At 44.3% G+C, this 13986-nt stretch overlaps 19 non-coding genes across 19 annotated transcripts; all 19 read right to left on the bottom strand.

The window, feature by feature from the left end:
- Window positions 1–1820: 1820 nt before the first annotated feature.
- On the bottom strand, window positions 1821–1894 carry trnai-aau. The gene has a single exon. It is a non-coding gene; the product is annotated as a tRNA-Ile (tRNA).
- A 1542-nt stretch (window positions 1895–3436) lies between these two features.
- On the bottom strand, window positions 3437–3509 carry trnaf-gaa. The gene has a single exon. It is a non-coding gene; the product is annotated as a tRNA-Phe (tRNA).
- Window positions 3510–3591: 82 nt separating this feature from the next.
- trnai-aau lies at window positions 3592–3665 on the bottom strand. Its single transcript has one exon. It is a non-coding gene; the product is annotated as a tRNA-Ile (tRNA).
- A 1015-nt stretch (window positions 3666–4680) lies between these two features.
- On the bottom strand, window positions 4681–4754 carry trnai-aau. Its single transcript has one exon. It is a non-coding gene; the product is annotated as a tRNA-Ile (tRNA).
- An 880-nt stretch (window positions 4755–5634) lies between these two features.
- trnaf-gaa lies at window positions 5635–5707 on the bottom strand. Its single transcript has one exon. It is a non-coding gene; the product is annotated as a tRNA-Phe (tRNA).
- A 61-nt stretch (window positions 5708–5768) lies between these two features.
- Window positions 5769–5841, bottom strand: trnaf-gaa. Its single transcript has one exon. It is a non-coding gene; the product is annotated as a tRNA-Phe (tRNA).
- Window positions 5842–5917: 76 nt separating this feature from the next.
- trnai-aau lies at window positions 5918–5991 on the bottom strand. The gene has a single exon. It is a non-coding gene; the product is annotated as a tRNA-Ile (tRNA).
- Window positions 5992–6437: 446 nt separating this feature from the next.
- On the bottom strand, window positions 6438–6510 carry trnaf-gaa. Its single transcript has one exon. It is a non-coding gene; the product is annotated as a tRNA-Phe (tRNA).
- An 82-nt stretch (window positions 6511–6592) lies between these two features.
- Window positions 6593–6666, bottom strand: trnai-aau. The gene has a single exon. It is a non-coding gene; the product is annotated as a tRNA-Ile (tRNA).
- Window positions 6667–7683: 1017 nt separating this feature from the next.
- Window positions 7684–7757, bottom strand: trnai-aau. The gene has a single exon. It is a non-coding gene; the product is annotated as a tRNA-Ile (tRNA).
- Window positions 7758–8203: 446 nt separating this feature from the next.
- trnaf-gaa lies at window positions 8204–8276 on the bottom strand. The gene has a single exon. It is a non-coding gene; the product is annotated as a tRNA-Phe (tRNA).
- An 82-nt stretch (window positions 8277–8358) lies between these two features.
- On the bottom strand, window positions 8359–8432 carry trnai-aau. The gene has a single exon. It is a non-coding gene; the product is annotated as a tRNA-Ile (tRNA).
- An 881-nt stretch (window positions 8433–9313) lies between these two features.
- On the bottom strand, window positions 9314–9386 carry trnaf-gaa. Its single transcript has one exon. It is a non-coding gene; the product is annotated as a tRNA-Phe (tRNA).
- An 82-nt stretch (window positions 9387–9468) lies between these two features.
- trnai-aau lies at window positions 9469–9542 on the bottom strand. Its single transcript has one exon. It is a non-coding gene; the product is annotated as a tRNA-Ile (tRNA).
- A 1940-nt stretch (window positions 9543–11482) lies between these two features.
- Window positions 11483–11556, bottom strand: trnai-aau. Its single transcript has one exon. It is a non-coding gene; the product is annotated as a tRNA-Ile (tRNA).
- A 446-nt stretch (window positions 11557–12002) lies between these two features.
- Window positions 12003–12075, bottom strand: trnaf-gaa. Its single transcript has one exon. It is a non-coding gene; the product is annotated as a tRNA-Phe (tRNA).
- Window positions 12076–12157: 82 nt separating this feature from the next.
- trnai-aau lies at window positions 12158–12231 on the bottom strand. The gene has a single exon. It is a non-coding gene; the product is annotated as a tRNA-Ile (tRNA).
- A 1363-nt stretch (window positions 12232–13594) lies between these two features.
- Window positions 13595–13667, bottom strand: trnaf-gaa. The gene has a single exon. It is a non-coding gene; the product is annotated as a tRNA-Phe (tRNA).
- An 82-nt stretch (window positions 13668–13749) lies between these two features.
- trnai-aau lies at window positions 13750–13823 on the bottom strand. The gene has a single exon. It is a non-coding gene; the product is annotated as a tRNA-Ile (tRNA).
- Between the last annotated feature and the right edge of the window lie 163 nt (window positions 13824–13986).

Genomic DNA, 13986 nt, shown 5'->3' with positions numbered 1-13986 from the left:
CATGTAACAATGACAAGAAACTCTCATGTAACACTGATGTCACAATGTCAGATGAAAAAGAAAGACATTACTTACTTTCAGAGGAGCAGCGTATCACACACTCTAACCAACTGAGCTAACCGGCCGCTGGCTACAGAGCACAATTGTTGAGATGCACCGAGCCTCTGCAAGTGCTGGAGCACAAACTAACAAGTCCACCAACAGCATAGCCTGACAAGACTGGACACTCTTGGTTGCTCCTTGTGGCAATTCCAAACAGCTGGGGAATTTGATCAATTGGTATTGTGTTTGCTTAGCATGCTATAGGTAGTGGGATCGATTCCCGCAATCCCCAAAAACATTTTTTTTTGTGGATCCAAGAAAGCCCCACTTCACACTTCATGCAGCCTTGTCTTACGACAACCTACTGTCATGTAACAATGACAAGCAACTTTCCTGTAACACTGATGTCAAAATGTCATATGAAAAAGCAAGAAATTACTTACTTTCAGAGGAGCAGCGTAGCACACACCATTGAGGCCCACAAACAAAGCTGTGGATAGTTTCCTTGAAGCCAGAGCATGAAGAAAGAACAAATACAAATGCCGAAACAGGGACCTTTAGATCTTCAGTCTAACGCTCTCCCAACTGAGCTATTTCGGCAATTCACTAATTTTAATTCTGTGGCACCCTTGACAATTCACATGCATGTGACTCACAATTTTGACACTCAAAATGTACATCATAGCCAGTACGGGGATCAAACCCATGACCTTGGCATTATTAGCACCACACTCTAACCAACTGAGCTAACCAGCCATTTGCTATTTTGCTCAATTGTGGCAATGCACCGAGCCTCTGCAAGTGCTGGCACGTAAACAAACAAGTCCACCAACAGCATAGCCTGACGAGACTGGACCCTCTAGGTTGCTTCTTGCGGAAATTCCAAACGGCTGGGGAATTAGCTCAAATGCTTTGCATGCGTGAGGTAGTGGGATCGATGCCTGCATTCTCCAAAAGCAAATTCTTTCATGGATCCAAGAAAACTCCAGTTCACACTTCATGCAGCCTTGTCTTACGACAACCTACTGTCATGTAAACAATGACAAGAAACTGTCATGTAACAATGACAAGAAACTCTCATGTAACACTGATGTCACAATGTCAGATGAAAAAGAAAGACATTACTTACTTTCAGAGGAGCAGCGTATCACACACTCTAACCAACTGAGCTAACCGGCCGCTGGCTACAGAGCACAATTGTTGAGATGCACCGAGCCTCTGTAAGTGCTGGAGCACAAACTAACAAGTCCACCAACAGCATACCCTGACAAGACTGGACACTCTTGGTTGCTCCTTGTGGCAATTCCAAACAGCTGGGGAATTTGATCAATTGGTATTGTGTTTGCTTAGCATGCTATAGGTAGTGGGATCGATTCCCGCAATCCCCAAAAACATTTTTTTTTGTGGATCCAAGAAAGCCCCACTTCACACTTCATGCAGCCTTGTCTTACGACAACCTACTGTCATGTAACAATGACAAGCAACTTTCCTGTAACACTGATGTCAAAATGTCAGATGAAAAAGCAAGAAATTACTTACTTTCAGAGGAGCAGCGTAGTACACACCATTGAGGCCCACAAACAAAGCTGTGGATAGTTTCCTTGAAGCCAGAGCATGAAGAAAGAACAAATACAAATGCCGAAACAGGGACCTTTAGATGTTCAGTCTAACGCTCTCCCAACTGAGCTATTTCGGCAATTCACTAATTTTAATTCTGTGGCAGCCTTGACAATTCACATGCATGTGACTCACAATTTTGACACTCAAAATGTACATCATAGCCAGTACGGGGATCGAACCCATGACCGTGGCGTTATTAGCACCACACTCTAACCAACTGAGCTAACCAGCCATTTGCTATTTTGCTCAATTGTTGAAATGCACCGAGCCTCTGCAAGTGCTGGCACGTAAACAAACAAGTCCACCAACAGCATAGCCTGACGAGACTGGACCCTCTAGGTTGCTTCTTGCGGAAATTCCAAACGGCTGGGGAATTAGCTCAAATGCTTTGCATGCGTGAGGTAGTGGGATCGATGCCTGCATTCTCCAAAAGCAAATTCTTTCATGGATCCAAGAAAACTCCAGTTCACACTTCATGCAGCCTTGTCTTACGACAACCTACTGTCATGTAAACAATGACAAGAAACTGTCATGTAACAATGACAAGAAACTCTCATGTAACACTGATGTCACAATGTCAGATGAAAAAGAAAGACATTACTTACTTTCAGAGGAGCAGCGTATCACACACTCTAACCAACTGAGCTAACCGGCCGCTGGCTACAGAGCACAATTGTTGAGATGCACCGAGCCTCTGTAAGTGCTGGAGCACAAACTAACAAGTCCACCAACAGCATAGCCTGACAAGACTGGACACTCTTGGTTGCTCCTTGTGGCAATTACAAACAGCTGGGGAATTTGATCAATTGGTATTGTGTTTGCTTAGCATGCTATAGGTAGTGGGATCGATTCCCGCAATCCCCAAAAACATTTTTTTTTGTGGATCCAAGAAAGCCCCACTTCACACTTCATGCAGCCTTGTCTTACGACAACCTACTGTCATGTAACAATGACAAGCAACTTTCCTGTAACACTGATGTCAAAATGTCAGATGAAAAAGCAAGAAATTACTTACTTTCAGAGGAGCAGCGTAGCACACACCATTGAGGCCCACAAACAAAGCTGTGGATAGTTTCCTTGAAGCCAGAGCATGAAGAAAGAACAAATACAAATGCCGAAACAGGGACCTTTAGAAGTTCAGTCTAACGCTCTCCCAACTGAGCTATTTCGGCAATTCACTAATTTTAATTCTGTGGCACCCTTGACAATTCACATGCATGTGACTCACAATTTTGACACTCAAAATGTACATCATAGCCAGTACGGGGATCGAACCCATGACAGTGGCGTTATTAGCACCACACTCTAACCAACTGAGCTAACCAGCCATTTGCTATTTTGCTCAATTGTTGAAATGCACCGAGCCTCTGCAAGTGCTGGCACGTAAACAAACAAGTCCACCAACAGCATAGACTGACAAGACTGGACCCTCTAGGTTGCTTCTTGCGGAAATTCCAAACGGCTGGGGAATTAGCTCAAATGCTTTGCATGCGTGAGGTAGTGGGATCGATGCCTGCATTCTCCAAAAGCAAATTCTTTCATGGATCCAAGAAAACTCCAGTTCACACTTCATGCAGCCTTGTCTTACGACAACCTACTGTCATGTAAACAATGACAAGAAACTTTCCTGTAACACTGATGTCAAAATGTCAGATGAAAAAGCAAGGAATTACTTACTTTCAGAGGAGCAGAGTAGCACACACCATTGAGGCCCACAAACAAAGCTGTGGATAGTCTCCTTGAAGCCAGAGCATGAAGAAAGAACAAATACAAATACCGAAACCCGGGATCGAACCAGGGACCTTTAGATCTTCAGTCTAACGCTCTCCCAACTGAGCTATTTCGGCAATTCACTAATTTTTATTCTGTGGCACCCTTGACAATTCACATGCATGTGACTCACAATTTTGACACTCAAAATGTACATCATAGCCAGTACGGGGATCGAACCCATGACCTTGGCGTTATTAGCACCACACTCTAACCAACTGAGCTAACCAGCCGTTTGCTATTTTGCTCAATTGTGGCAATGCACCGAGCCTCTGCAAGTGCTGGCACGTAAACAAACAAGTCCACCAACAGCATAGCCTGACGAGACTGGACCCTCTAGGTTGCTTCTTGCGGAAATTCCAAACGGCTGGGGAATTAGCTCAAATGCTTTGCATGCGTGAGGTAGTGGGATCGATGCCTGCATTCTCCAAAAGCAAATTCTTTCATGGATCCAAGAAAACTCCAGTTCACACTTCATGCAGCCTTGTCTTACGACAACCTACTGTCATGTAAACAATGACAAGAAACTGTCATGTAACAATGACAAGAAACTCTCATGTAACACTGATGTCACAATGTCAGATGAAAAAGAAAGACATTACTTACTTTCAGAGGAGCAGCGTATCACACACTCTAACCAACTGAGCTAACCGGCCGCTGGCTACAGAGCACAATTGTTAAGATGCACCGAGCCTCTGCAAGTGCTGGAGCACAAACTAACAAGTCCACCAACAGCATAGCCTGACAAGACTGGACACTCTTGGTTACTCCTTGTGGCAATTCCAAACAGCTGGGGAATTTGATCAATTGGTATTGTGTTTGCTTAGCATGCTATAGTTAGTGGGATCGATTCCCGCAATCCCCAAAAACATTTTTTGTTGTGGATCCAAGAAAGCTCCAGTTCACACTTCATGCAGCCTTGTCTTACGACAACCTACTGTCATGTAACAATGACAAGCAACTTTCCTGTAACACTGATGTCAAAATGTCAGATGAAAAAGCAAGAAATGACTTACTTTCAGAGGAGCAGCGTAGCACACACCATTGAGGCCCACAAACAAAGCTGTGGATAGTTTCCTTGAAGCCAGAGCATGAAGATAGAACAAATACAAATGCCGAAACCAGGGATCTTTAGTCTAACGCTCTCCCAACTGAGCTATTTCGGCATTTCACTAATTTTAATTATGTGGCACCCTTGACAATTCACATGCATGTGACTCACAATTTTGACACTCAATATGTACATCATAGCCAGTACGGGGATCGAACCCATGACCTTGGCGTTATTAGCACCACACTCTAACCAACTGAGCTAACCGGCCATTTGCTATTTTTCTCAATTGTTGAAATGCACCGAGCCTCTGCAAGTGCTGGCACGTAAACAAACAAGTCCACCAACAGCATAGCCTGACAAGACTGGACCCTCTAGGTTGCTTCTTGCGGAAATTCCAAACGGCTGGGGAATTAGCTCAAATGCTTTGCATGCGTGAGGTAGTGGGATCGATGCCTGCATTCTCCAAAAGCAAATTCTTTCATGGATCCAAGAAAACTCCAGTTCACACTTCATGCAGCCTTGTCTTACGACAACCTACTGTCATGTAAACAATGACAAGAAACTGTCATGTAACAATGACAAGAAACTCTCATGTAACACTGATGTCACAATGTCAGATGAAAAAGAAAGACATTACTTACTTTCAGAGGAGCAGCGTATCACACACTCTAACCAACTGAGCTAACCGGCCGCTGGCTACAGAGTACAATTGTTGAGATGCACTGAGCCTCTGTAAGTGCTGGAGCACAAACTAACAAGTCCACCAACAGCATAGCCTGACAAGACTGGACACTCTTGGTTGCTCCTTGTGGCAATTCCAAACAGCTGGGGAATTTGATCAATTGGTATTGTGTTTTCTTAGCATGCTATAGTTAGTGGGATCGATTCCCGCAATCCCCCAAAACAATTTTTGTTGTGGATCCAAGAAAGCTCCAGTTCACACTTCATGCAGCCTTGTTTTACGACAACCTACTGTCATGTAACAATGACAAGCAACTTTCCTGTAACACTGATGTCAAAATGTCAGATGAAAAAGCAAGATATCACTTAATTTCAGAGGAGCAGCGTAGCACACACCATTGAGGCCCACAAACAAAGCTGTGGATAGTTTCCTTGAAGCCAGAGCATGAAGATAGAACAAATACAAATGCCGAAACCAGGGATCAAACCAGGGACCTTTAGATCTTCAGTCTAACGCTCTCCCAACTGAGCTATTTCGGCATTTCACTAATTCTGTGGCACCCTTGACAATTCACATGCATGAAGATAGAACAAATACAAATGCCAAAACCAGGGATCGAACCAGGGACCTTTAGATCTTCAGTCTAACGCTCTCCCAACTGAGCTATTTCAGCATTTCACTAATTCTGTGGCACCCTTGACAATTCACATGCATGTGACTCACAATTTTGACACTCAAAATGTACATCATAGCCAGTACGGGGATCGAACCCATGACCTTGGCGTTATTAGCACCACACTCTAACCAACTGAGCTAACCGGCCATTTGCTATTTTGCTCAATTGTTGAAATGCACCGAGCCTCTGCAAGTGCTGGCACGTAAACAAACAAGTCCACCAACAGCATAGCCTGACAAGACTGGACCCTCTAGGTTGCTTCTTGCGGAAATTCCAAACGGCTGGGGAATTAGCTCAAATGCTTTGCATGCGTGAGGTAGTGGGATCGATGCCTGCATTCTCCAAAAGCAAATTCTTTCATGGATCCAAGAAAACTCCAGTTCACACTTCATGCAGCCTTGTCTTACGACAACCTACTGTCATGTAAACAATGACAAGAAACTTTCCTGTAACACTGATGTCAAAATGTCAGATGAAAAAGCAAGAAATTACTTACTTTCAGAGGAGCAGAGTAGCACACACCATTGAGGCCCACAAACAAAGCTGTGGATAGTTTCCTTGAAGCCAGAGCATGAAGAAAGAACAAATACAAATGCCGAAACCCGGGATTGAACCAGGGACCTTTAGATCTTCAGTCTAACGCTCTCCCAACTGAGCTATTTCGGCAATTCACTAATTTTAATTCTGTGGCACCCTTGACAATTCACATGCATGTGACTCACAATTTTGACACTCAAAATGTACATCATAGCCAGTACGGGGATCGAACCCATGACCTTGGCGTTATTAGCACCACACTCTAACCAACTGAGCTAACCAGCCATTTGCTATTTTGCTCAATTGTGGCAATGCACCGAGCCTCTGCAAGTGCTGGCACGTAAACAAACAAGTCCACCAACAGCATAGCCTGACGAGACTGGACCCTCTAGGTTGCTTCTTGCGGAAATTCCAAACGGCTGGGGAATTAGCTCAAATGCTTTGCATGCGTGAGGTAGTGGGATCGATGCCTGCATTCTCCAAAAGCAAATTCTTTCATGGATCCAAGAAAACTCCAGTTCACACTTCATGCAGCCTTGTCTTACGACAACCTACTGTCATGTAAACAATGACAAGAAACTGTCATGTAACAATGACAAGAAACTCTCATGTAACACTGATGTCACAATGTCAGATGAAAAAGAAAGACATTACTTACTTTCAGAGGAGCAGCGTATCACACACTCTAACCAACTGAGCTAACCGGCCGCTGGCTACAGAGCACAATTGTTGAGATGCACCGAGCCTCTGCAAGTGCTGGAGCACAAACTAACAAGTCCACCAACAGCATAGCCTGACAAGACTGGACACTCTTGGTTACTCCTTGTGGCAATTCCAAACAGCTGGGGAATTTGATCAATTGGTATTGTGTTTGCTTAGCATGCTATAGTTAGTGGGATCGATTCCCGCAATCCCCAAAAACATTTTTTGTTGTGGATCCAAGAAAGCTCCAGTTCACACTTCATGCAGCCTTGTCTTACGACAACCTACTGTCATGTAACAATGACAAGCAACTTTCCTGTAACACTGATGTCAAAATGTCAGATGAAAAAGCAAGAAATGACTTACTTTCAGAGGAGCAGCGTAGCACACACCATTGAGGCCCACAAACAAAGCTGTGGATAGTTTCCTTGAAGCCAGAGCATGAAGATAGAACAAATACAAATGCCGAAACCAGGGACCTTTAGATCTTCAGTCTAACGCTCTCCCAACTGAGCTATTTCGGCATTTCACTAATTCTGTGGCACCCTTGACAATTCACATGCATGTGACTCACAATTTTGACACTCAAAATGTACATCATAGCCAGTACGGGGATCGAACCCATGACCTTGGCGTTATTAGCACCACACTCTAACCAACTGAGCTAACCGGCCATTTGCTATTTTGCTCAATTGTTGAAATGCACCGAGCCTCTGCAAGTGCTGGCACGTAAACAAACAAGTCCACCAACAGCATAGCCTGACAAGACTGGACCCTCTAGGTTGCTTCTTGCGGAAATTCCAAACGGCTGGGGAATTAGCTCAAATGCTTTGCATGCGTGAGGTAGTGGGATCGATGCCTGCATTCTCCAAAAGCAAATTCTTTCATGGATCCAAGAAAACTCCAGTTCACACTTCATGCAGCCTTGTCTTACGACAACCTACTGTCATGTAAACAATGACAAGAAACTTTCCTGTAACACTGATGTCAAAATGTCAGATGAAAAAGCAAGAAATTACTTACTTTCAGAGGAGCAGAGTAGCACACACCATTGAGGCCCACAAACAAAGCTGTGGATAGTTTCCTTGAAGCCAGAGCATGAAGAAAGAACAAATACAAATGCCGAAACCCGGGATTGAACCAGGGACCTTTAGATCTTCAGTCTAACGCTCTCCCAACTGAGCTATTTCGGCAATTCACTAATTTTAATTCTGTGGCACCCTTGACAATTCACATGCATGTGACTCACAATTTTGACACTCAAAATGTACATCATAGCCAGTACGGGGATCGAACCCATGACCTTGGCGTTATTAGCACCACACTCTAACCAACTGAGCTAACCAGCCATTTGCTATTTTGCTCAATTGTGGCAATGCACCGAGCCTCTGCAAGTGCTGGCACGTAAACAAACAAGTCCACCAACAGCATAGCCTGACGAGACTGGACCCTCTAGGTTGCTTCTTGCGGAAATTCCAAACGGCTGGGGAATTAGCTCAAATGCTTTGCATGCGTGAGGTAGTGGGATCGATGCCTGCATTCTCCAAAAGCAAATTCTTTCATGGATCCAAGAAAACTCCAGTTCACACTTCATGCAGCCTTGTCTTACGACAACCTACTGTCATGTAAACAATGACAAGAAACTGTCATGTAACAATGACAAGAAACTCTCATGTAACACTGATGTCACAATGTCAGATGAAAAAGAAAGACATTACTTACTTTCAGAGGAGCAGCGTATCACACACTCTAACCAACTGAGCTAACCGGCCGCTGGCTACAGAGCACAATTGTTGAGATGCACCGAGCCTCTGCAAGTGCTGGAGCACAAACTAACAAGTCCACCAACAGCATAGCCTGACAAGACTGGACACTCTTGGTTACTCCTTGTGGCAATTCCAAACAGCTGGGGAATTTGATCAATTGGTATTGTGTTTGCTTAGCATGCTATAGTTAGTGGGATCGATTCCCGCAATCCCCAAAAACATTTTTTGTTGTGGATCCAAGAAAGCTCCAGTTCACACTTCATGCAGCCTTGTCTTACGACAACCTACTGTCATGTAAACAATGACAAGAAACTTTCCTGTAACACTGATGTCAAAATGTCAGATGAAAAAGCAAGAAATTACTTACTTTCAGAGGAGCAGAGTAGCACACACCATTGAGGCCCACAAACAAAGCTGTGGATAGTTTCCTTGAAGCCAGAGCATGAAGAAAGAACAAATACAAATGCCGAAACCCGGGATCGAACCAGGGACCTTTAGATCTTCAGTCTAACGCTCTCCCAACTGAGCTATTTCAGCAATTCACTAATTTTAATTCTGTGGCACCCTTGACAATTCACATGCATGTGACTCACAATTTTGACACTCAAAATGTACATCATAGCCAGTACGGGGATCGAACCCATGACCTTGGCGTTATTAGCACCACACTCTAACCAACTGAGCTAACCAGCCATTTGCTATTTTGCTCAATTGTGGCAATGCACCGAGCCTCTGCAAGTGCTGGCACGTAAACAAACAAGTCCACCAACAGCATAGCCTGACGAGACTGGACCCTCTAGGTTGCTTCTTGCGGAAATTCCAAACGTCTGGGGAATTAGCTCAAATGCTTTGCATGCGTGAGGTAGTGGGATCGATGCCTGCATTCTCCAAAAGCAAATTCTTTCATGGATCCAAGAAAACTCCAGTTCACACTTCATGCAGCCTTGTCTTACGACAACCTACTGTCATGTAAACAATGAAAAGAAACTGTCATGTAACAATGACAAGAAACTCTCATGTAACACTGATGTCACAATGTCAGATGAAAAAGAAAGACATTACTTACTTTCAGAGGAGCAGCGTATCACACACTCTAACCAACTGAGCTAACCGGCCGCTGGCTACAGAGCACAATTGTTGAGATGCACCGAGCCTCTGCAAGTGCTGGCACGAAAACAAACAAGTCCACCAACAGCATAGCCTGACAAGACTGGACCCTCTAGGTTGCTTCTTGCGGAAATTCCAAACGGCTGGGGAATTAGCTCAAATGCTTTGCATGCGTGAGGTAGTGGGATCGATGCCTGCATTCTCCAAAAGCAAATTCTTTCATGGATCCAAGAAAACTCCAGTTCACACTTCATGCAGCCTTGTCTTACGACAACCTACTGTCATGTAAACAATGACAAGAAACTGTCATGTAACAATGACAAGAAACTCTCATGTAACACTGATGTCACAATGTCAGATGAAAAAGAAAGACATTACTTACTTTCAGAGGAGCAGCGTATCACACACTCTAACCAACTGAGCTAACCGGCAGCTGGCTACAGAGCACAATTGTTGAGATGCACCGAGCCTCTGCAAGTGCTGGAGCACAAACTAACAAGTCCACCAACAGCATAGCCTGACAAGACTGGACACTCTTGGTTGCTCCTTGTGGCAATTCCAAACAGCTGGGGAATTTGATCAATTGGTATTGTGTTTGCTTAGCATGCTATAGTTAGTGGGATCGATTCCCGCAATCCCCAAAAACATTTTTTGTTGTGGATCCAAGAAAGCTCCAGTTCACACTTCATGCAGCCTTGTCTTACGACAACCTACTGTCATGTAACAATGACAAGCAACTTTCCTGTAACACTGATGTCAAAATGTCAGATGAAAAAGCAAGAAATGACTTACTTTCAGAGGAGCAGCGTAGCACACACCATTGAGGCCCACAAACAAAGCTGTGGATAGTTTCCTTGAAGCCAGAGCATGAACCCATGACCTTGGCGTTATTAGCACCACACTCTAACCAACTGAGCTAACCGGCCATTTGCTATTTTGCTCAATTGTTGAAATGCACCGAGCCTCTGCAAGTGCTGGCACGTAAACAAACAAGTCCACCAACAGCATAGCCTGACAAGACTGGACCCTCTAGGTTGCTTCTTGCGGAAATTCCAAACGGCTGGGGAATTAGCTCAAATGCTTTGCATGCGTGAGGTAGTGGGATCGATGCCTGCATTCTCCAAAAGCAAATTCTTTCATGGATCCAAGAAAACTCCAGTTCACACTTCATGCAGCCTTGTCTTACGACAACCTACTGTCATGTAACAATGACAAGCAACTTTCCTGTAACACTGATGTCAAAATGTCAGATGAAAAAGCAAGAAATGACTTACTTTCAGAGGAGCAGCGTAGCACACACCATTGAGGCCCACAAACAAAGCTGTGGATAGTTTCCTTGAAGCCAGAGCATGAAGATAGAACAAATACAAATGACGAAACCAGGGATCGAACCAGGGACCTTTCGATCTTCAGTCTAACGCTCTCCCAACTGAGCTATTTCGGAATTTCACTAGTTTTAATTCTGTGGCACCCTTGACAATTCACATGCATGTGACTCACAATTTTGACACTCAAAATGTACATCATAGCCAGTACGGGGATCGAACCCATGACCTTGGCGTTATTAGCACCACACTCTAACCAACTGAGCTAACCGGCCATTTGCTATTTTGCTCAATTGTTGAAATGCACCGAGCCTCTGCAAGTGCTGGCACGTAAACAAACAAGTCCACCAACAGCATAGCCTGACAAGACTGGACCCTCTAGGTTGCTTCTTGCGGAAATTCCAAACGGCTGGGGAATTAGCTCAAATGCTTTGCATGCGTGAGGTAGTGGGATCGATACCTGCATTCTCCAAAAGAAAATTCTTTCATGGATCCAAGAAAACTCCAGTTCACACTTCATGCAGCCTTGTCTTACGACAACCTACTGTCATGTAAACAATGACAAGAAACTTTCCTGTAACACTGATGTCAAAATGTCAGATGAAAAAGCAAGAAATTACTTACTTTCAGAGGAGCAGAGTAGCACACACCATTGAGGCCCACAAACAAAGCTGTGGATAGTTTCCTTGAAGCCAGAGCATGAAGAAAGAACAAACACAAATGCCGAAACCCGGGATCGAACCAGGGACCTTTAGATCTTCAGTCTATCGCTCTCCCAACTGAGCTATTTCGGCAATTCACTAATTTTAATTCTGTGGCACCCTTGACAATTCACATGCATGTGACTCACAATTTTGACACTCAAAATGTACATCATAGCCAGTACGGGGATCGAACCCATGACCTTGGCGTTATTAGCACCACACTCTAACCAACTGAGCTAACCAGCCATTTGCTATTTTGCTCAATTGTGGCAATGCACCGAGCCTCTGCAAGTGCTGGCACGTAAACAAACAAGTCCACCAACAGCATAGCCTGACGAGACTGGACCCTCTAGGTTGCTTCTTGCGGAAATTCCAAACGTCTGGGGAATTAGCTCAAATGCTTTGCATGCGTGAGGTAGTGGGATCGATGCCTGCATTCTCCAAAAGCAAATTCTTTCATGGATCCAAGAAAACTCCAGTTCACACTTCATGCAGCCTTGTCTTACGACAACCTACTGTCATGTAAACAATGAAAAGAAACTGTCATGTAACAATGACAAGAAACTCTCATGTAACACTGATGTCACAATGTCAGATGAAAAAGAAAGACATTACTTACTTTCAGAGGAGCAGCGTATCACACACTCTAACCAACTGAGCTAACCGGCCGCTGGCTACAGAGCACAATTGTTGAGATGCACCGAGCCTCTGTAAGTGCTGGAGCACAAACTAACAAGTCCACCAACAGCATAGCCTGACAAGACTGGATACTCTTGGTTGCTCCTTGTGGCAATTCCAAACAGCTGGGGAATTTGATCAATTGGTATTGTGTTTGCTTAGCATGCTATAGTTAGTGGGATCGATTCCCGCAATCCCCAAAAACATTTTTTGTTGTGGATCCAAGAAAGCTCCAGTTCACACTTCATGCAGCCTTGTCTTACGACAACCTACTGTCATGTAACAATGACAAGCAACTTTCCTGTAACACTGATGTCAAAATGTCAGATGAAAAAGCAAGAAATGACTTACTTTCAGAGGAGCAGCGTAGCACACACCATTGAGGCCCACAAACAAAGCTGTGGATAGTTTCCTTGAAGCCAGAGCATGAACCCATGACCTTGGCGTTATTAGCACCACACTCTAACCAACTGAGCTAACCGGCCATTTGCTATTTTGCTCAATTGTTGAAATGCACCGAGCCTCTGCAAGTGCTGGCACGTAAACAAACAAGTCCACCAACAGCATAGCCTGACAAGACTGGACCCTCTAGGTTGCTTCTTGCGGAAATTCCAAACGGCTGGGGAATTAGCTCAAATGCTTTGCATGCGTGAGGTAGTGGGATCGATACCTGCATTCTCCAAAAGCAAATTCTTTCATGGATCCAAGAAAACTCCAGTTCACACTTCATGCAGCCTTGTCTTACGACAACCTACTGTCATGTAAACAATGACAAGAAACTTTCCTGTAACACTGATGTCAAAATGTCAGATGAAAAAGCAAGAAATGACTTACTTTCAGAGGAGCAGAGTAGCACACACCATTGAGGCCCACAAACAAAGCTGTGGATAGTTTCCTTGAAGCCAGAGCATGAAGAAAGAACAAACACAAATGCCGAAACCCGGGATCGAACCAGGGACCTTTAGATCTTCAGTCTAACGCTCTCCCAACTGAGCTATTTCGGCAATTCACTAATTTTAATTCTGTGGCACCCTTGACAATTCACATGCATGTGACTCACAATTTTGACACTCAAAATGTACATCATAGCCAGTACGGGGATCGAACCCATGACCTTGGCGTTATTAGCACCACACTCTAACCAACTGAGCTAACCAGCCATTTGCTATTTTGCTCAATTGTGGCAATGCACCGAGCCTCTGCAAGTGCTGGCACGTAAACAAACAAGTCCACCAACAGCATAGCCTGACGAGACTGGACCCTCTAGGTTGCTTCTTGCGGAAATTCCAAACGTCTGGGGAATTAGCTCAAATGCTTTGCATG

Source organism: Oncorhynchus mykiss, unplaced genomic scaffold, assembly GCF_013265735.2.
Source record: "Oncorhynchus mykiss isolate Arlee unplaced genomic scaffold, USDA_OmykA_1.1 un_scaffold_156, whole genome shotgun sequence".
NCBI lineage: Eukaryota > Metazoa > Chordata > Actinopteri > Salmoniformes > Salmonidae > Oncorhynchus > Oncorhynchus mykiss.
Note: the sequence above shows the minus strand (reverse complement) of the source record. Positions and strands in the feature narration are given on the sequence as shown.